Below are 21,315 nucleotides of genomic sequence, written 5' to 3'. Positions count from 1 at the left end.
GCCCAGAAAGGATGCAGATGAAATTCAGTTTTATGCTGATAGTAACAACTGAAAGCACTTTTATGATGTCCTGAAAGCTATTTGTAGGGAAAAGACCTATGGTGCATTGAAGTAACTCAGTACTGATGAGCCACATTGATTAGTGATAAGGACATGATCCTGGAGCGATGGGCTTACCACTTCCATAATGTTCTCAACAGACTGTCATCAATCAATGCTGAAGCCATTGACCATTTATCTCAGGTTGAAATCAATTCCTTTCTAGCCAAATTTCCAATTAAAGAAGAGGTTTTTAATGCCACTGGGTTATTCTTGTATGGCACCTAATGCTGATTCTATTCCAGCTGAAATTTATAAGGCAGGGGGTCTACTACCACTGGGTTATTCTTGTATGGCACCTAATGCTGATTCTATTCCAGCTGAAATTTATAAGGCAGGGGGTCTACTACTCATAAGCTGACTGAAATTTTTTTGGCTTATATGGCAAAAAGGGATTTTCAAGGATGCCTCCATTGCCTATCTTTATAAAGATAAGGGAAATAGGTTATCCTGTGACAATCACAGGGGGAGTGTCTCTCTTAGTCTTTGCTGGCAAGATTCTTTCCAGAGTTCTCCTTAATAGACTTATCCATCATCTGGAAGATGGTCATTTACCTGACAGCCTGTGTGGCTTCAGAAATAGCTGCAGAATGGTCAATGTGGTACTTTCTGCCCAACAGCTCCAGAAGAAATGCCTGGAACAGAACACAGTTCTGTACACAATTGTTGTTGATCTGACCAAGACTGTTGATGCTGTCAGTTGTGAAGGCTTGTGGAAAATTGTGTCAAAATTTGATTCATCAGCTTTATGACAGCATGTTTGCACAGGTTCTGGATAATGAATGAGGCTCTCATGCTTTCCCAGTCACCAGAATGAAGCAAGGCTCTGCATTTGCTTCCATGCTTTTCAGCATGATGGTTTTGGCAATGTTGTTAGATACCTTCAAAAAGGATTAAACAGACACCATTAGCTACCACATTGATGGTAAATTATTTAATTTGAAAAGGCTACAAACCAAGCCTAAAGGGAGAGCTGGTGCATGACTTTTTGTTCACAGATGATTGTGCACTCAATGCAGCCTCTGAGGCTGAGATGCAACAAAGACTGGAATTAATTGGTAGCTAGTTAACCAGGATATTAAATTAACTTGCCATACCATCCATAATAATTGCTTATAATGTCACTTCCTTGCTCAATAAACTTCAGTGGTTCTAGATTCCCTCTAGGATCATAGGATCATAAATCTAGCATTTTAAGGGATCTCCATTGTCCTCTAGTCCAATCCCTGACTTCATGGGGAGGGAGGAGAGGAATGGGAGACAGACAGACAGACAGAGACAGGGATAGAGAGACACAGAGAGAGGTGGTCCAAGTTGCACAGGTTGGAGTGGCTAGTCTTCTCTTTCCAGGCAAATGTCTTCAGTTCTTTCACCACATCCTTGCAGTCTTTAGTCCCTTCACCATCTTGTTTGTCCTCCTATGAGGGACACATATCATGCAAAGTGGTGACCACAATGGTAGAAGTATGCCTTTACTTTGATAATATATTGGATGAAGTGTTGGTCTTGGAGTCAGGAAAATCTAAGCACAAATCTAGATCACTCTTTAAAAAAACCGCTTTCTCCAAAGTCAACAATGATCTCCTCTTAATGGACACATCTAATAGCCTTTTCTCAGTCTTCATCCTTCTAGACTTCTCCGCAGTCCTTGAAATTGTTAATCATCATTTTCTTCTTGATATTCTCTTCACTCTAGTTTCATGTTTGTTTCAGAGTCATTGCTGTCTCCTGATTCCCTCCAACCTGTCTGACCTTTCATCAGTCCCCTTTACTGGGTCTTAATCTAAGACATATCTACAAACTATAGGTATCCTCCTAGGGCTCTGTCAGGGGCCCTCTATTCTTCTCACTCTATACTATTTCCCTTGGTGATCCCAACAGCTCCCATGGACTCCAATATCTCTATCTAGATGATTCTTAAGTTATTTATTAGACCCTAACCTCTCTCTGGACCTCCAGTTTCACATCTCAAACAGCCTACTGGACATTGAACTGCATGTCTCATGTTTATCTTAAGACTGATATGTTCAAAATTGAGCTTATTATCTCCTCACACCCAAAAAAACCCTTCCCTCTTCTTAATTCCCCTATTACATTTCAGAGTATCACCTTTCTCCCTGTCACCAAGACTCAAAATCTAGATGTCATCCTCTGCTCCTCATTTCTTCTGCCCCGCCCCCAAACCCTGAAGTTTCTATTTGCATTAACACCTGTCATGTAAGTCTCCTTTTCTCCTTTGACTCTGCATCCACTTTCATATAATCCCTCTTCATTTTACTCTGAATGATTGCAATGGCCTACTGCTTGGTCTCCCTGCCACAAGTCTCTTCTCACTTCAATCTGTGGAAGTCTGATCATTTCACTTCTCTATTCAATCAACTCCTTATTACTTCCAGGGTCAAATATAAAACACTCTATTTGGTATTCAAAGCCTTTCCTTACCTGCCACTCCTCTTATCTTTCCAGGCTTCCTAAGCCCACCTCATCATGTACCCTTCAAGCTATTAACACTGTCCTCTTCACAATTTCTGTTACCAGTCACTATCTCCCAGCACCAAGAATTCTCATGGCTGTCCTCCATGCCTAGAATCTACTCCCTCCTCATCTCAGCATCCTCACTTCCCTGGTTTCCATCTAAAATCCTGCCTTCCAGAGGGCAGGATTCGCTCATCTATCTTAGTGCCACTGCCTCCCTTCTTTTGAATTATCTCCGATCTTGTTTCTATGTACATCATCATTTGTATTTTGTCTCCTCCCATGGGATTATGAGTCCCTTGAAATCAGGAACTGTCTTTTGCCTCTGTTGTTTCTGACACTCGTTGAGCCATTTTTCAGTCCTGTCCAACTCTTTGTGACCCCATTTGAATTTTTTTGACTAAGGTAGTGGAAGGGTTTGCCATTGCATTCTCCAGCTCATTTTACAGATAAGAAAACTGAGGTGAACAGGGTTAAGTGACTTGCCCAGGATCACACAGCCAGTAAGTATCTGAGGCCAGATTTGAACTCGGGCAGAGGAGTCTTCCTGACTCAAGGCCCTGCACTTGAGCCACCATGCTCCCTTAATGGGCACTTAAGAAATGCCACTTGACTAACTGATGCGAATCCTGCCTTCAGCACCTACTAGTTGTCTGGCTGTGGAAAAGTCACTTAATCCTCCTGAGCTTCAGCTTGGTCATCTATAAAATGTAAACAATAACATTTACTGCACAGGACTGGGGAAAGACTCAAAAGAGAGGATGTATCTAAAGCACTTTGAAAAAATGTAATATGCTACATAAACATCACGTCAACAAGCTTTTGAATGCCTACTGTGTGCCAAGCACTGTCTTAAGCACTGGGGATACAAAGATGAAAACAGCCCCTATCCTCAAGGAGTTGTAGTAACTAGGTGGACACTTTCTCCCACTGAGCAATCCATGTGCTATTTTTGTTCACCTTCTTCTCTAAATCCTCCATAAAGAAGCCACCCACCATAGTGACACCCTTTCCTCTAGTTCTTCATAGTACTCAGGGGATACCAAAGCAACATTTGGGCTGCCCATCTGGTATCACTCATGCTTGTAACATGACCAGCACACTTTTTCTTCCAGTCTAAATGGTCTTGTTAATTGTTTTGGATAATTACCCATAAAACAAGCACAGAATTCTCAGTGAAAATTGGTGTAGGAGGATGAGCAGTGTTCTTTTTTCTCCCACAGCTTGCTGTAGAGGAGGACCTTACTTGATATTCCAGAAGAACATGAAACCTGACCCTCTAATACTTTGACTTCATTATGTGTCTGCTTAATTCAATCCTTTTACCTAAATGGATGGCCGATTTCCATGATAATTTACCCTGGTTTTTTTTTTCAACCACATAACAATGTGATGGATATCCAGGAACATGGATATTAACCAGGCTTCAGAGTCAGCTCAAATGTGTTTCTGTGGCTTATTTCAAACAACAAACTTAAAATCCTCCTGACCATTTTTCAGGGCCTGGGCTTTTTTTTCCCCCTCATTAAAAAAAAATCACATTATTTAGAAAAAAAGTTAATGTTTCTATATTTCTTTTAACATTTCCAGAAAATAATTGTGAAAAACAAAATGTTTGATAATGGAGAAGGGCTAATAATTAAGTAACTGTGCTGCAGCAAACCTACTGTGATTGAAATAACACCCAAAAAATGCTCCAATTTTTCAGATTTCGGACTACACATAATAAATAGGATTGTTTTTTGCTTGCCTATTCCTCAAAGGGTCTGGACAGCCACATCATGATCACAATAGCAATTTCTTTCAGGGTGCCACTAAATTTAAATTCCTCCGAGATCATGCACTGGAAATGTTTTTCTTTTCTTCATGGAAATTAGCAGGCACTAGACATTAGCTGATGTGGGCATAGAAATGTACCGTCATTCTTTTTGGAACAGGGTTGTTGGTTTTGTTTTGTTTTAATGGGAAGAGAGGCCACGTGACATATTGTTTAAAAAGTCAGTCTCAAAATTCAGATAGGTTACTTTAAGTCACACCTTGGACCCATGACTAAGTCATTTACCCTCTCCGTGCTCTAAGGAACTCTCTCTAAGACTTTAAGTTGTGAAGAAAGTAAATGTCTATTTGCAGCGGTTAAGTATGTTTGGTCAAATGGGACCACCACCCCACCACCCCCACCCCATAGCAACTGTATCACAGATCTTGTCTCCATCCCTTTTGTTTAAGTGATATTCCATTCTCTTCTTCTTTCCAGTTCTTCATTTACTGGCATTTTTTCAAGTTTACTAAAGTGAGAACATGGATAAAGACGGAAATAGGAATTTAACAAACACAAGCTATATGTTATGGTTTACTTTTTTTAAAGGTAAGTAAAAATGAGTCACATTAAAATGCTTCATCTTATGTTTCATCTGAATAAATCACAAGTATAAGTTATATTTATAGCAAGTATGTAACAAGTGCGTACTACAGGCTAAGCACATCCATCTGTGTCTCTGTTTTATGCCTCTTAGATTGGATCGTACAATCCTAGATTAAGAGTTAAAAGAGATCTTGGAGATCTTCTAGTCCAATCCTCTGATTTTACAGATGAGGAAATTGAGGCAAACAGAACTTGCCCAGGGTCACACAGCTAGTAAGGGTCTGAGGCTAGGTTTAAACTCACAAAGATGAGTCTTCCAGATTCCAACCTAATGCTCTACCCACTGTACCGCCTAACTACCCCCTAACATATAAATATTACCATTTTTCAGTCATGCTAGGTTCCCTTCAGGATCATTTTTACATTCATTAACATTCACTTTTCCCTTCATCTGATAATGGTTACTGTGTAATCCATTCCATAATCTAGATTACAGACTTCCCCCCCCCATTTGTATTATTTCAAAAAAGTTTTTTTTTCCTGGATATCTTTGTATCTCTTACACTTGTCAATCTTAATTACATCACAACATTCTATTACATTAATGGAATACAACTTACTTTCCCTTTCTCTATTTGTTAGACATTTAAATTACTTGCAGTGTTTTTTTTTAATGACTATAAAATACTATTTGTCTTTGTAGCTCCCCAATTCAGTTCCCTTCACCTAGGGGAGTCTGAATGGATCTTTACTGAATGATGTGTGAGTGAATGAGTGAACAAACACATGCATGAATAGATGAATTGCTTTAGAAGCTGGATTAGAAATACATTTGATGTTACAAATGTATCTCTGAGGTATGATAATCTGGCAGGATTCTGGAAAGATCATATTATCATATTCCATCCCTGAAGAAAAGGTAACATTTATACCATAACAATATACCCTGTATTTCATGATTTCCAGGGAGGAGAACTCTACAGTTTCCTTCATCAATCAAAATCCAATGGTAAAGATGCCCTTCCATAGTTTTCTCATTGAAATTCTTGTTGTGGGTTATTTTATTTATTGGATTTTGGGGGGGTTTGTTGGAGTTTTTTGTTTGTTTGTTTTTGCTTCTCAGTTTATCTCTAAGGATTCTCTAGGACAGTGTGCCTCCATCCTCTATGGGACTACCTCTGCTGTGCTCAAAAGTCCCATCCCCACATATCATGCCCCTATTTCTACATACCTAGCCTGTACCTGCTCAACTCCAGTATTCCACTGCTGACTCATGCTGGCTTGTTCTTCCTGATGACCCAGAGGCAGTGTTGCATCCTCCTTAGAAATTTGCCAATTTCACAGTCCAATTTGACTCTCCAGCCAAATATCTTGGCTCCCAACTTCCACTGTACAAGAATAAAAGCAAAGATCATTACAAAGGAACGGAATGATGAGAAGTGAATCTCTGGGGCAGATGCATAATTGGGCATCACTGTCTTATTTTCAGACTACATGTGCAGGGGAGATGTTTTAGTGCCTGCCTTGCTCTCTTCCTGATTTATAGTCTACCTGACTCAGCTATTGCCAAACACCAACTACTCAACCCCACATCCCCAAATTCTGGAGAAGGGGGTAAAGTGGGGAATGCTTTTTTTTTTATAACACCTCTTGAAAAACATCCCCCACCACCAAATGAACACAAGAAAATTGCTTCCCTTTGCTAATATTAATAATGCTCATTTATGTATGTTAGTGTTTACAAAGCATTGTAATATTAGTAGTCAAAGTGCTCTGGATTTTACAGATAAGAAAGTTGAGAGGCTCAGAGGAATTAAGTGACTGGATTAAAATCAAACAGATGACGTGATAAATGGGAGCCTTGAGCTTGGGACTTCAAATCCATGGTTCTGTCCACCACAGCTAAATATAATGTAACTTATGGAACTTGGCTCCCGTGTACTTGAAATGTGCACAAATGTTTTGTTACACAGACAGAAACAAAATGATAAATAACTCACAAGAATACATCACTCTATTTAAAACACTATTTCTTGTTTTTTTTTTTTTTGTGGGTTTTTTTGGTGAGGCAATTGGGGTTAAGTGACTTGCCCAGGGTCACACAGCTAATAAGTGTCAAGTGTCTGAGGATGGATTTGAACTCAGGTCCCCCTGACTCCAAGGCCAGAGCTTCATCCACTGAGACACCTAGCTGCCCCTAAAACACTATTTCTTTAGGGTGACTAGGTACATTTATTTAGAGGGCCAGATCTGCACTCAAGAAGATTTGGGTTCCAGTGAAGCCTTCAACATACTAGCTGTTTAACCCCCGGCCAATCTGCCCAACTTCTGAGAGCCCTACTTGACTCTCTAAGACTATAAATTGCAGAGAAGATGCCAACCTGTATTGAGAGGGAGTTTCTTAGTTAGGATTTCCCTATGCCAATGAATTCATAGGTTCCAGTCTCTGTTTCCTATCTGTAAATCATTATTTAATCTAACTCCCTCAAACTTCAGAATCCTTTCATTTTGCCAATAAAAACAAAAGAATTGATTAATCTGTGTTCAGGAAGATCTAGATTGTAATCCTATCTCATCCATTTAGAAGCTGTGTGACCACAGACAAGACATTTCACCTCTTTCAGCCTCAGTTTCCTCATTTTTAAGATGGGAATAACAATAGCATCTGCTTTACGGAATTGCAATGAGGCAAATGAGATAAGGTATCTGAAGAATTTCACAAACCACAAAATGCTTTTATGAATGGGAGCTCTTTAAGAAACAAGCTGTCTTTGCCACAGCAGCTGGTAAATGGCCTGTCTCCAGTTCATTTACTACTTGGCCTTTTCCCTAGATGAGGATGCCTAAGACAAAGACACAATGAAAAATAATAATCATAATAACTAGCATTTGTATAATGCTTCAAGGTTTACAAAACACTTGACATAAATTATTTCACTGATCTTTACAACAACTCTATGAAGTAGATACTATTATCATAGATTTTACACCTCATAGAGGTTGCCCATGGTCATGCTTCTTGTAAAGGGGGGGGGGAGTAGGATTTGAACTCAGGTCTTCTGACTCTGAATATGTGCCACATATTCAGCTGCAATATCAATTTGAAATAAGAACCTAACAGAGCTATGGTGAGGAGAGACGTGAGCACAGTCTGGAATTCATAGGATCAGAGATTTAGAAGTCTAAGGAGACTTGGAAGCTAGCTAGGCCAACCCACCTCATCTAAAAGAAGAGAAAGCTAAATTCCAGGAGGGTGAGACTCATCCAGATAACAGAGATAGGCAGTGGCTGAGCCAGGATTTGAAGTGACCCACTGGTGAGGATAACTAATAATGATGATGAGGGCTAACATTTATATAGAGCTTTCATGTTTCAAAGTTCTTTATAAAAATTATGCCATTTGATCATCACAACAGCTTTGGCAGGTAGGTGCTATTAGTATCCCCATTTGACAGACGAGGAAACTGAGGCAGAATGTGCTTAAAGTGACTTAGGCAGTCACATAGCCAGTATCTGAGGCTAGATTTTAACTCAGGTCTTCCTGACATGAACTCCAACACTCTTTGTACTGTACCTGCTAGCTGCCCACTTAAGGGATGTCCCAAAATCCACTTTTAGGGCCTGCCATTCTGCTCAGGGAAATTAAGCAAGAGCAATTTCTAAGTGACTGGGGGAGGAAGCAATTTGCATGCATACAACCACACCTATATGTCTATTGTAGATGCAACACTCTTTAGGATTATGAGAGTTTGATCTGCAACGAATCTTTAATATCATTGAGTCCAAACCCCTTCATTTTATAGATGAGGACATTGCACTCCAGGTAGGAAAACAGATTTGTACAAGATCACTCAGGTAGCCAGGGTTCAAACCTAGGTCATCCGACTCCAAACCCAGAACTCTTTCCATGGACCTATTCATTATCACCTCTCAGCTCTGTTCTCCAAACCTTTCCCTTCTTGTACAGTCCAGCGTAACTGACTTTAACATGGTGTCTTTTACCAACTATGTTTTTGTCTGCAGGAGATGCCAAGCCTGGATCTCCTGTCTCCAGCTCGGGTCAGTCTTCAGAACACCAAGATATTCATCTTTGAATACCTTATACTTTTTGGGTGGAATGACTCCTTTCCCCTCCCCTGTTCTGTGCATTCATACTAGCAGGTCATTCCTTCCCCTAATTGCACATAAGCACTTGCTGAAAATTTTCCTGGCAGGGTTATCTCCAGATTCCTTTTCACTGAATTGCTTCCTGGGTGATTCCAAGCCCTTTTCCCTTTCCAGCCAGGTCCTAGAGTTTGAAATACTATCAGATAGAAATAGTTCTTGTGGACAGTACGTTCTTCTGAGAATGCCTAGAAATCCAGGAAGTGAAGGAGACATCTTTTCTTTTATAGGGGGAAGTTGGACAAACTACACAAGGTTGCAGGCAAGCACACAATCACACATTGTTACCTCTCTCCACCACCATCTCCATTTCACAGATGAAGACACTGAAGCCCTGAGAGATTAAATGGTTTGCCAGATGTCACACAGCCAGTGTCTAGGGTGGGATTCAAACCCAGGTCCTCTGGTCCCACATCCAGTTCTCCATCGTGCTGTACATCTATCAATGGTCATGCAAGGCCTATACAGAGGAAGTTATTCCTCTCCTCCCTTCTTTACTCTTTTTCCATGCCTTTTTTGCATTCTTTTTTTAAGCATTTATGTAAAACCCAGTTTTGTTCCAGTTTACCTCACCATAGTATATTTAGCTGTAAAAATTATCACCTAAGGCAGCATGGTGTGGATAATAGCATACTGATCCTAGATGATCATAGGATCAAAAGACCATAGCTCTAGAACTGGAAGGAATTCTAGAGGTGATCTAGTTCATCCCCTCCCATTTTACAGATGAGGGAACTGAGGCCAAGAGAAGGTAAGTGATTTGTGCAAGGTCATACAGTAAATATAAGGCATAGGATTCGATCTCAGATTCTCTGACTCAAGAGCCACTGATAAAAGCCAAGAATAATTGTGCTTGGATTCCACCTCAGGTACTGACTAGCTGTGTGATCCTGCCTTTGACACTTCCTAAGGATATAACCTCTGACAAGTTACTTACCCTCCTTCCTCCCACCTACCCACCTTAAGTTTCAGTTCACTATCGGCATGGTATAATGGAAAGACCACTGGATTTGGAGTCTATGATTCTCCAAATGTAAAATGAAGGGGCTAGATTAGATAACCTCTAAATCTAGGTCTAAATCTGTGATCCTATGACTCTGGGCATGATACACCCTCTCTGAGGCTCTGTATCCTCATCTGGAAAAAAGGGATAATAGTTTTTGACTATCTCTCTTATAGTGCTGGAGTGAGAACCAAATACAATGATGTATATAAGATGCTCTGTAAACCTTGGAGCTCTCTAAGCTATCAGTCATTATTATTGGTAGTGCTACTGGGCACCTGAATTTCATTATGTGCATGGCCTTGCTATTTTGACTAAGCACAATGTTTTTTTTTCCCCTAGATTTAATTACTCCATTAAATACATAGGCTAATATTGCTTCTTTGATTTGAAAATGCTAAAACTGAGATCTGAGTTTTATGATGCCCACAGTTCCACATAAACTGTAATCATTCCATCCTACACAATATGTGCAGGGTTGAAATGGTCTTTTCTACTCAGAAATGTATTTTGTAACATCTCTTTTGTGTGTCTGATGCTGTTAGAAATGGGTCATCCAAATCACCCACATTCTAAAATGGACATAACCCTCCTATTTAAGAAAGTCCCTGGCAATTTGACTAATCACTAGGGGTGGTAGCTGAGTAATCTGCATTACATAAATGGATTCTTTTCACCAATGCTGGCAGGCTTGGGGAAAAACCCATCTCTTACTCTGCCAAATTCATTGGAAAGAAAATCAACGCTCAATTTAAGAACCAGCAAAGTAGAAATAAGGACAAGTATAAAATAGGCTCTCTTTGTTTTGGGGGGACATGTTTGGAGAACATCTTATCCCCCAAGTCCATGCCTCCCTGTCCTCCATTCAGTTGTGAAAAGGAAGGGACAAAAAGAAAGGCTCAGTCTGAGACCCACTCTCATTTCTCTGACAAAATTCAAAAGTATGTTTTCTGAGAATTTAATCATGTCTAAAACCACCTGAGATATATTTAATTCACCCAGGCTTATGTAAGAAGATAATACCTCTCACAGTAAGAACTACAACTTGTCTGGTATAGTTTATATATAAAGTTGGTTAGAAAAAGAGAAAGAACACAAAGGTGTGAGCATTGTCCCTCTTCTCCCTGACTCTTAACTCTGGAGATGGTCATTACTCTTCCATTCCATTTCGTATTCATGCCCCAAAACCCAGCTTGGATCCTCCCTGCTCTATGGAATCACACTGCAAGTCACTTGCTCCCTCATATTCATAAGAATCTTAATCTATACTAGGGATCCCAAATCCAAGAGCCTGAGCTTTATCAGCAAGCACTTAGCCTCACTCCTCCAGAGGCTAACTGACAATATCTCCCCAACTTAGGGTTCTTGGAGTATCCTGAGCAGGGGAACAGTATATTAATTTAATATTATAGTCTTGATCCCCCATTCTGGTGATTTGCCCATTCCCTACCACTGTTAGCCATCAATGATTAACACCCCAATTCTATTTAACCAATATAAATCAACCAGCTTTTACAAAAGGATGTTTATTTGGAGGATATAATAAGAATAAAATAATATTCTCCCCCCTCACAACTAAGGGGATATACTCTCTCCTCTGCCATCTTAGTCTCTGAGGAAAGTGGGTTCAGACTTAGCACAATCTCTACATAACATTGGTGCTACCAAATTCACATCCAAATGTGTATGCTGCTTAAGTCCCTCTCTTAGCTACTAATTGTCTGGATCTTGATAACTGTTCCTTGTTCCTAGAGAGTTGATGCTGACCTGGCTTCCAACCTTATATTTTCCAAACTCTTTCAACTAAAATGAAAGAACAAATGATGAGGCAAAAAACCAACACATATTCATAAACCACATTTCAGCTAAGATGGGTTATATCCAAGACATGTCCTCTTATATCACTGTCTCTTTTCTGTCACCAGAATACCGCCAGGCAGGAAAGATTCAGCCAAAATAAGGAAGAGATTCTGACAAACAAGAACTTTTACTAAAACAATCACAATCTTCACCATGTTGTTACAAGACTGAAACAAGTTACATGATGTCTATACATGTTCCAAAGTCCATAGGAAATACATGATCTGAGTCCTGTGTATAGACTCCTAAGGACCAAGATTACTTGTTCCCATTACATTGAGAAACCCATAAAATATAATCTGATTAATAAATTTTGCTGGATATAGAGTTGGAATAAGCCTTTGAGATGATATTGTCCAATTCCCTCATTTTACAGATAAAAAAGTTGAAGACTACAGAAATAAAACAATTTGTTCAAAGTCACAGAGCTTGAATATGGTCAAACTGGGACTTGACTCAGGTCCTTTGAGTCCAAACCCACTGATGTTTCTAGCAGACCATGTGTAACTACTTCTGATATAACAGATATCTCTATGAGAAAGGAAAGAGAGTTTAGAGAGTAGTAGTACAAATGTATTACTGTAACCTTAAAACAGGTGCACAATTTGGGTGTGAAACTGGGTTTTGAGACTATTCATTTTGCAGAAATTCCTCTGTCTTGGCAGACTAGGAAAAATCCAATCCATGATGAAGAATCTTTCTAATGAAATTATTTATGTGTTTGAAACACTAAAATACTAAAATAGAGGAAAATCTGTTAGAAGAGAACAAAAGACAATGAAATTAAGGGAACATATGAATTCTTTCATTTTGGTATATGGTTTCTGTTTCTATGCTTTATCTCCCAATGAAGCCATGAACTAAATGGGGTTTATTGGACAATGCCTGCACATCTTAGAATTTAGAGAAGGAAGAGATCTTATAGACATCTAGTCTACCACCATACTATTGGTGAGGAAACCGAGGCCCAAGGGATGAAATGACTTGCCCAAGGTAAGCGCAGGACTAGAAATCTATCTCAAGTGGCTTTAATCCATGCTCAGTGTGCTTTCCATTACCCCATGCTACTTCTCATAGGTTCTCAATAAATGGTCAGTTGCTTAGTTGTGCAAGTCAACAGGCAAATGTTTGTTAAGTACCTACTATGTGTAATTAACTACATTACGACTTAGAAATACAAAGACAAAAGTTAAACAATCCCTTTCCTCAAAAAACTTGCATTTTACTAAGGGGAACAAAGTACTTATACACAAACATATATAGAGTGCACATGTATAAATAAAATATACATATATTTTATGCTATATGTATATGTATACACACACACACACACACACATATGAATATACAAAGTAAATACAAAGTGTTGGAAGGGCACTGGCAGATAAGAGGATCAAGAAAATCTTTCTATAAAAGAAAGCATAGCTTGAAGTGAGTCTTAAAAAATTGAAGGTTCAAACAATTGAAGATGAGAAAGAGATTCATTCTAAGCATGAGGAATAATTAGTACAAAGGCACAGAGGTGGGCAATGGACTGTCGTATATGTGGAAGAGTAAGAAGCCAGTTCCACTGGCCTGTAGAGCATGCTAAAGAAAGCATGCATAATAGGAAATAATTGCAGAATGAAAACATCCATCATCTGTTGCAAGATGGAACTAAAACCAATTTTGTTTTGTTTTCTACCAAAAAAAAAATGGGCATTGGCAGATGGGAACTGTCCATCATAACTGCTAGAAGTCCAGGATTTCTGAAGTAATGTGTGTTCGTGCACCGCATGCAATAAAGTTTTATCAATAAATAATAATGATAAAAGGCTTCAGCATATTACTCTAATCAAAAAGATTTATGGCTAGTAAAGGAGAGGAGCCTGTCATTCAGTAAGAGGGATAACAGATGGAAAGCCCATGTGCTGCACTCATATACATGAAATTCAGAGTACAAGAGGAAGACATTAGTACATTGAGTGTACCCTCAAAAGAATATTTAAGAAAAGATTTAGACAAGAGTCACATAGGACAGAAAGATAAGCATTGTCCAGCAGATAGAATATTGGACCTGGAGTTAGGCAGACCCAAATTCAGATCTGGCCTCAAATATTTACCAGCAATATGACTTTGGGAAAGACATGTACTTTAATGCTGTCTGCCTTAGTTTCCTCATTTGTAAAATGGGGATAATAATTGTATCTGTCTTCCAGAGTTGTTAAATAATAAAATATAAAGTGCTTTATAGATCTCCAATTACTAGGTAAGTGTTAGTTATGAATATTATCTGTACATTTGGAAGGAGGGACCACACTGATGAGATCTCAGATCTCTCATATTTCAATGAAATAAAACTCACATTTATACAGCCCTTAAAGGTTTGCAAAAGTGTTTTTACACACATCGCCTCACTGATTCTTACAATAGTCCTCTGAAGCAGGAAGTATAAATTTTATAAAAATCTTATTTACAGATGAGGCAGCTAAGACTTAGGGAGGTGATGTGGCAGTCCCAGGATTGCCCAGCTAACAAGAGTCAGGTGCAGTTGGTACATCAAGGTCTCCTCTGATTCTAAGATGAGTGTTCTTTGCACTATGTTTTTTTTGCTTCTCAAAAAGCACAAAGAAAATGAAGCTATGAACTGAAAACTGGTGGACATTTTAAGAAATATACCCAAAAAAGGGAAGTGGAGACATGCCCTCTGACTCTCTGTAGATGGGTATCTGCATATTTACAGCAAATAATCACATCTATTCCTGTCTTCCATGAAGATTATTCCAGAGTGAAATTGAGATCATTGGCATTTAGCTTAAATTCCTCTTCTTAATATCCCCCCACTTCTCATTTTCCTGCTTCATGTCTCACTAATTAGTGGTGTTTAGAGGCTATAAATATTTGTATGCTTAGGAAATCTCAACTTCAGCCACTTAGTTTCTTTATTCCATTACTTATTAAGAAATTAATATCTCTCCATTCACTCTCTTTACAAAGAGCCCTGAAATTTGAAGGAAAAATGCAGTGGAAATCTTCAAAGAAGTAGTTTGACTAAGTAATGATGTCAAAACAGTTGGTAATTAACACCCAATATAATGTGCTCTTCCCTTGCTGTTCAGTCATTGTACTTGTGCCTGAATCTTCATAACCCCATTTGGAGTTTTCTTGGCAAAGATACTGCAGTGGCTGGCCATTTCCTTCTCTAGCTTATTTTTTAACAGATGAGGAAACTGGAGGAAACAGTGTTAAGGGACTTGCCCAGGGTCACACAGCTAGTAAGTGTCTAAGGCTGGACTTGAACTCTTGTCTTCCTGATTCCAGACCTGGCACTCTATCCACTGTGCTATCTCACTGCCCTAGCTATATTCTAGAATGATAATTATTCATTGCTTCAGCATGAGGATGCTGATCTGGTGCTACCTACTATTTGTCTTCCCTACTTTTGTTGGTAATTAGAAGCATGTTTTTATTTAAAATTTTGAAGTTAGTTGTCGAATTATAAATTTCTAATCTAGAAATTTTTCACTGAGGTGTCTCAGTGAAGTGATTTAGAGTATATGATTTTAATTTTTTTTATGAGGCTATCAGGGTTTAGTGACTTGCCCAGGGTCACACAGTAAGTGTCAAGGGTCTGAGACTGGAGTTGAACTCAGGTCCTCCAGATTCCAGAGCCAGCCCTCTATCCACTGTGCCACCTCGTTGCCCCAGAGCATATAAGTTTAAACCCTGACAAACATCAAGGAATTTGGGCAAATCATTTGATTTCTGTAGGCCTTAGTTGCAAAATTTCCATTTGGTAAATTTTCTTGAGAAATAACAATAGTTTGTATCCACGTTAGTTCTTTGATCCATTTCCCATATTTTAGCATCAAAATCCTATTTAAATAGGTCGTTGCAGTTGCTTCAGTCTATGATGTATCTTTATCTCACTTTCATTCCTCTAGGCGTATAAAGATTTTCACACTTGTGCTAATAAGCCGGTGACTTAACTGAACATTAATTGTTGACTTAGAAATGACTTCCATATCAGTAATTAGTCATTTCCTCTATGTTGAAATGTCAATTTTATTTTTATAATACCATTTATTCTTGCCATATCTATTGCCTCCCAACTCTTCCTCAAGAAAGTACATTCATGACATGGATATAAAGCTTCTGTATAAGCTATAATAATTTTCCTCTTCTTTTTCATATTAGTAAATAATGTTATCCAATACATTTTTATCCCTCTTCATGATCATCACTTTTGCATCAAAATCACTAACACGCACACAAACACACACACACACACTGATGTAGTATTTGAGGTCTCATTTAGTTCTTTATGTTATTTCCCCTCTTATTCATTCTCTGAAACAGATATTGACACATAAATACCAAACATTTTCTCAGTGGTCTTTTTGAAAATACATGAGTAGTACTATAGAATATGACCAAATGGACCATGAAATATTTCTATTGTTTTCTGATGTGCAGAAACACCAAATGTGCCAACTTTTATTTATTTCCTCCTCTTCCCTCCTTATCTATAAGTACCTTCCTCTCTAAACCTTTTTTGAAATTGTTTTACATACATTTTGTGTATATGAATGTGACCCCAGAGGGTAAGAATGGACTAGATCTGCATAGACTTTGAATTGTTTGGTGTTTTTTACTCATTTTCTCAGGTAAATTACACACACACACATACACACACAATACATTTATATGTATACATATACAAACACACACACACACACACACACACACACATATATATACATATACATATATATATACATATATATTATATATATATATATATATATATATGTCTGTATGTCTCTGTGTCTGGGTATATAGCATGGTTTAGGACTGGGGCAGGACTAAGAGAGACCATGGAAAGAGGAGAAACTATGTGGGAGATGGTGGGGTTTCCCTAAAGCAACTGGCAACACATAGCCATAGCTATGGTCCCCCTCCTCCAACGCCTGCCTCTCAGGTGATTAGAGCAGCAGAAGCTAAAGAGGAAGGTTTAAGGAAAGCACAATATTCTTTCTTCATTATGCTTATTGTTGTTGTCTTTTCCCCCATAGGGTACTCACTTAGATGGCTGAAATACTTTAAAAAAAAAAGATAAAGAGGAACTTTCAGTCCTTATTCCACCTACTTCCTTACTCCAATTGGGTTTGATTGACTTTTGTTTCTGAATATGCAATTTTATTGTGTTAAAGACTTCATCTGGGTGAGGCACAGAGCCAAGATGGTGGAATAAAAGCAGGGACTCAACCTTTCCCTACAGAAAAGGTCTGTTGCACTGAGCTGGGAAAGGAGTGCAGTCCAACATGGGCTGTACCTGCACAGAGCAGGCCCCAGAAACCCAGAGCAGGTCTCAGGGGACTGAATCACGGGAAGCTGTGGTGGTTTCCAGACTTCTCAACCCACAAATGCCAAACACAACTTAGAAGGTCAATGTGAAAGGTCTGTCAGAGCTGGGTGAGAGAGGAGCACAGTGTAGCCCCAGGGCAGTGAAAAATATGAATTGGTCTCAGGCCATGAAAAAGCTCAAAAAGGATCTTGAGAAGCAAGAGAAATAGAGGGAAAACTGGGAAGAGAAATGAGAGTAATGAAAGAAAATCACGAAAAACAAGTCAAAAGCCTGATGAAGGAGACCCCAAAAAAATACTGAAGAAAATAGCACCTTAAAAATAGACTAGGCCAAATGGCAAAAAGAGGTCAAAAAGCCAATGAGGAGAAGATTGCCTTCAAAAGCATGATTGGCCAAATGGAAAATGTCACTGAAGAAAATACTTCCTTACAAATTAGAATGGAGTGAATAGAGGCTAATGACTATGAAAAATCGAGAAATTATAAAACAAAAACCAAGAATAAAAAAAAAAATAAGACAATGTGAAAAATTTCACTGAAAAAACAACTGACCCGGGAAATAGATCCAGGAGAGAGAATTTTAAAATTATTGGACTACCTGAAAGCCATGATCAAAAAAAAAAAAAGAGTCTACACATCGTCTTTCAAGAAATTATCAAGGAAAACTGCCCTGATATTTTAGAATCAAAGGGCAAAATAGAAATTGAAAGAATCTGCTGATCACCTCCTGAAAGAGATCCCAAAAGGAAAACTCCTAAGAATATTACAGCCCAATTCTAGAGTTCCCAGGTTAAGGAGGAAATATTGCAAGCAGCTAGAAAGAAACAAGTCAAGTATTGTGGAAACACAAGCAGGATAACGCAAGATTTAGCAGCTTCTACATTAAGGGAACAGAGGGCTTGGAATATAATATTCCAGAGGTCAAAGAAGCTAGGATTAAAACCAAAACTCACTCATTCAGCAAAACTGAGTATAGACATTCAATGAAATAGAGGACTTTCAAGCATTCTTGATGAAAAGACCAAAGCTAAATAGAAAAGTTTACATTCAAATACAAGACTCAAAAGCAGCATGAAAAGGTAAACAGAAAAGAGAAATCATAAGGGACTTATTAAAGTTGAGCTGTTTATATTCCTATACGGATTGATGATATTTGTAACTCATAGGACTTTTCTCATTATTAGGATAGTTAGAGGGGAAATATATAGACAAAGGGCACAGGGTGAGTTGAAAATGAAGGGATGATATCTAAAAAATAAAATTAAGGGGTGAGAGAGGATTATACTAGGAGAAGGAAAAAAGAAGAGGTAGAATGGGGTAAATTATATCACATAAAACAGACAAGAAAAAGCTTTTTCAGTGGAGGGAAAGTGGAGGAAGGTGAGAGGGAATGAGTGACTCTTACTGTCATTGGATTTGGCTTAAGGAGGGAATAACATAGACATTCAATTGGGTATGGAAAACTATCTTACCCTACAGGAAAGTAGAGGGGAAGGGGACAAGAGAGGGTGGAGTGATAGAAGGGAGGACAGATTGGTGGAAGGGATAATCAGAAGCAAACACTTTTGAAGAGGGACAGGATCAAAGGAGAGAATAGAATAAATAGGGGGTCAGTATAGGATAGCGGGAAATATAGGTAGTCTTTCACAACACAATTTATGGAAGTGTTTTATATGACTACAAATGTATAACCTATATCAAATTGCTTGCCTTCTCAATGAGGGTGAGTGGGGAGGGAGAAATGGAGAGAATTTGGAACTCAAAGTTTTAAAAGTGAATGTTAAAAATTGTTTTTTATGTACAACTGAGAAATAAGATACACAGGCAATGGGGTATAGAGCTCTATCTTACAGGAAAATAGAAAAGGAAGGGGATAAAAGAAGGGGGAGTTTATAGAAGGCAGACTGGGGGAAGGAGTAATCAGAATGCATGCCATCATGGGGTGAAGGGAGGGGAGAGATAGAGAGAAAATTTGGAACTCAAAATCTGTGGAAATGAATATTGCAAACTAAAAATAAATAAGTAAATTGAAAAAAAGACTTCATCTGAAAAAAAATATTTCTCATAAATACCTATGCTTGACACTGTCCTTGCATTTCTTCATATCCTATTGTTTGCGGCATGAGGATATAGTATCTATCTGGGAGCCACGGAGCAGAGAGGAACCTTTCCTCTCACAGATCTAGCATCCCAACCACCCCGCCTAACATTAGAGTTTGTTGCCAGGGAAGGGCACTATCATTTTTTTTAAGTGCCAACATAAAATGAACTGTTTTATTGATAAACTAGCTTCTTTGGTACCAACATGCAATGCAATATACAAAAAAAAAAAAATTGGATAAGCTCACTGTATTAATAATGACTGCTCAACATATGAAAACATGATGAGATATCACCAACCCACTGCAGAACCCTATTTTTCTGTGAGATAATGAGCTAAAACATCTCATTCTCAGGAGAACAGATAGATTTCTCTTTGTCATCATATGTGGCAGAGGGAAAAATTAAACTATTTGTTTCAGGACCTGTTTTTAAAATCCTCAACTATAGTCAGAATGATTCTTCAGAGTTTATCTAATTATCTACATCCTAAAGATATTGCCAAAGTTAAGGAACAACTGTCTTCTTCAGATATTGTTCCAAGAGAAAGACTAATAGACATATAAACACATAAAATCTTTGTACCATCAAGACTATGTTCTGAAGCCAGAGTTCATTCTTCTGTAGGGTAAAATGTAAATGTCCTTTAGTCAAAATTGAATACAAAGACTTTGCCTCAATTTGCTCCAAAAATAAAAAGCAAACCAAAACAGCTTCTGTGCCATACATGGCATGGCTATTTTTAAAAACTGACCAGCCACAAAAATTAGCCTGGATAAGGATAACGAACCAGATAATAAAGGCTATAACAATTGGGTGGTTACATCTTTGTGTTATTCCACAGTCACTGAATGGGGGGAAATCTACAGAATATGATTTTCACTCTGTCATTGGTGGGAAGTTTGGTTTTGTGGACAACTATCCTGTTACATGTACCACAAGAACTTCCAGGCACATCTTGTTTGGGATATTTTTATCAAGATGATGTAGGACCTGCCTCTTCACAGAGAAGAGAAAAATCTACAGCTAATTACGATAAATGTCAGTTCCATGAACCCTTGATCAAAAGATTCTCACCCAATGTTGGGGTGTTCAGTGAATGTGCTAGCAAGTGGGAACTCACCTTTTCCATAGCTCACAGCTTCCCCCACAGAATGGAGAGCATACTGCCCTTTGGAGAAGGTGGGAAAAACAGGACCCACCTTACTGTTCCTAGAATTCCAGCTACCTCAAGAGCTGGAGCAAGGGAAATTGGTCAAATGATCCCAGAAAAATCATAGAGATAAAGAGGACAAGAAGATCCTCACCTTCGAGCTGTGCCTCTAGCCCATTGAACATTATAAGCACACCTTTTCCTGGTGCATCTTCCACAGCAGGCAAGAAGACATTAAATGGAGGGATTCCAGATATTCCTTCTGTTGGCTTCTTACTGGGGCACATCCAAGATAACCCTAGCTATCCATATTCTAATAGTTCCTTTATTCTAGTGAGAACTGCCAAATTGGATTAGACATGATGGATAATGACTAAGGTTTCAGCAGTTCTAATAGTGATGAAGCAGCAATGGCAGTCACCTTGAGCCTATTGGAAACAGATACTGCTCTTGCTAGCCCTGCTAACTTCAGTGACTTACTTTGGCCACTTTAAACATCATTATATAGTTGCTTTGGCAATATCTGCAGTATCAAAGTATCAAAAATAATAGCTTTTATCTACAAACTTCATAGAAGTCATCTCAAAACCACAGATGCTAGTCCTACTTTGTATGACTTAATACCAAGTGGAACTAAAAATGTTAGTGTTGTGCATCATTGACTAGCTGTGAATAGCTTACATAAATTGTATATTTCGATTCAATTCATGTTGAACTTTTAAATCACTATGCATAGAAGCATCATTGGTAACT

General features: G+C 38.5%; 1 pseudogene; it reads left to right on the top strand.

The window, feature by feature from the left end:
• The first annotated feature begins 689 nt into the window (after positions 1 to 689).
• LOC110216401 (basic helix-loop-helix ARNT-like protein 1 pseudogene) lies at positions 690 to 21,056 on the top strand (annotated as a pseudogene).
• The last annotated feature ends 259 nt before the right edge of the window (positions 21,057 to 21,315 follow it).

This window comes from Phascolarctos cinereus, unplaced genomic scaffold, assembly GCF_003287225.1.
Source record: "Phascolarctos cinereus isolate Bilbo 61053 unplaced genomic scaffold, phaCin_HiC Scaffold_3;HRSCAF=262, whole genome shotgun sequence".
Taxonomy (NCBI): Eukaryota; Metazoa; Chordata; class Mammalia; order Diprotodontia; family Phascolarctidae; genus Phascolarctos; species Phascolarctos cinereus.
Note: the sequence above shows the minus strand (reverse complement) of the source record. Positions and strands in the feature narration are given on the sequence as shown.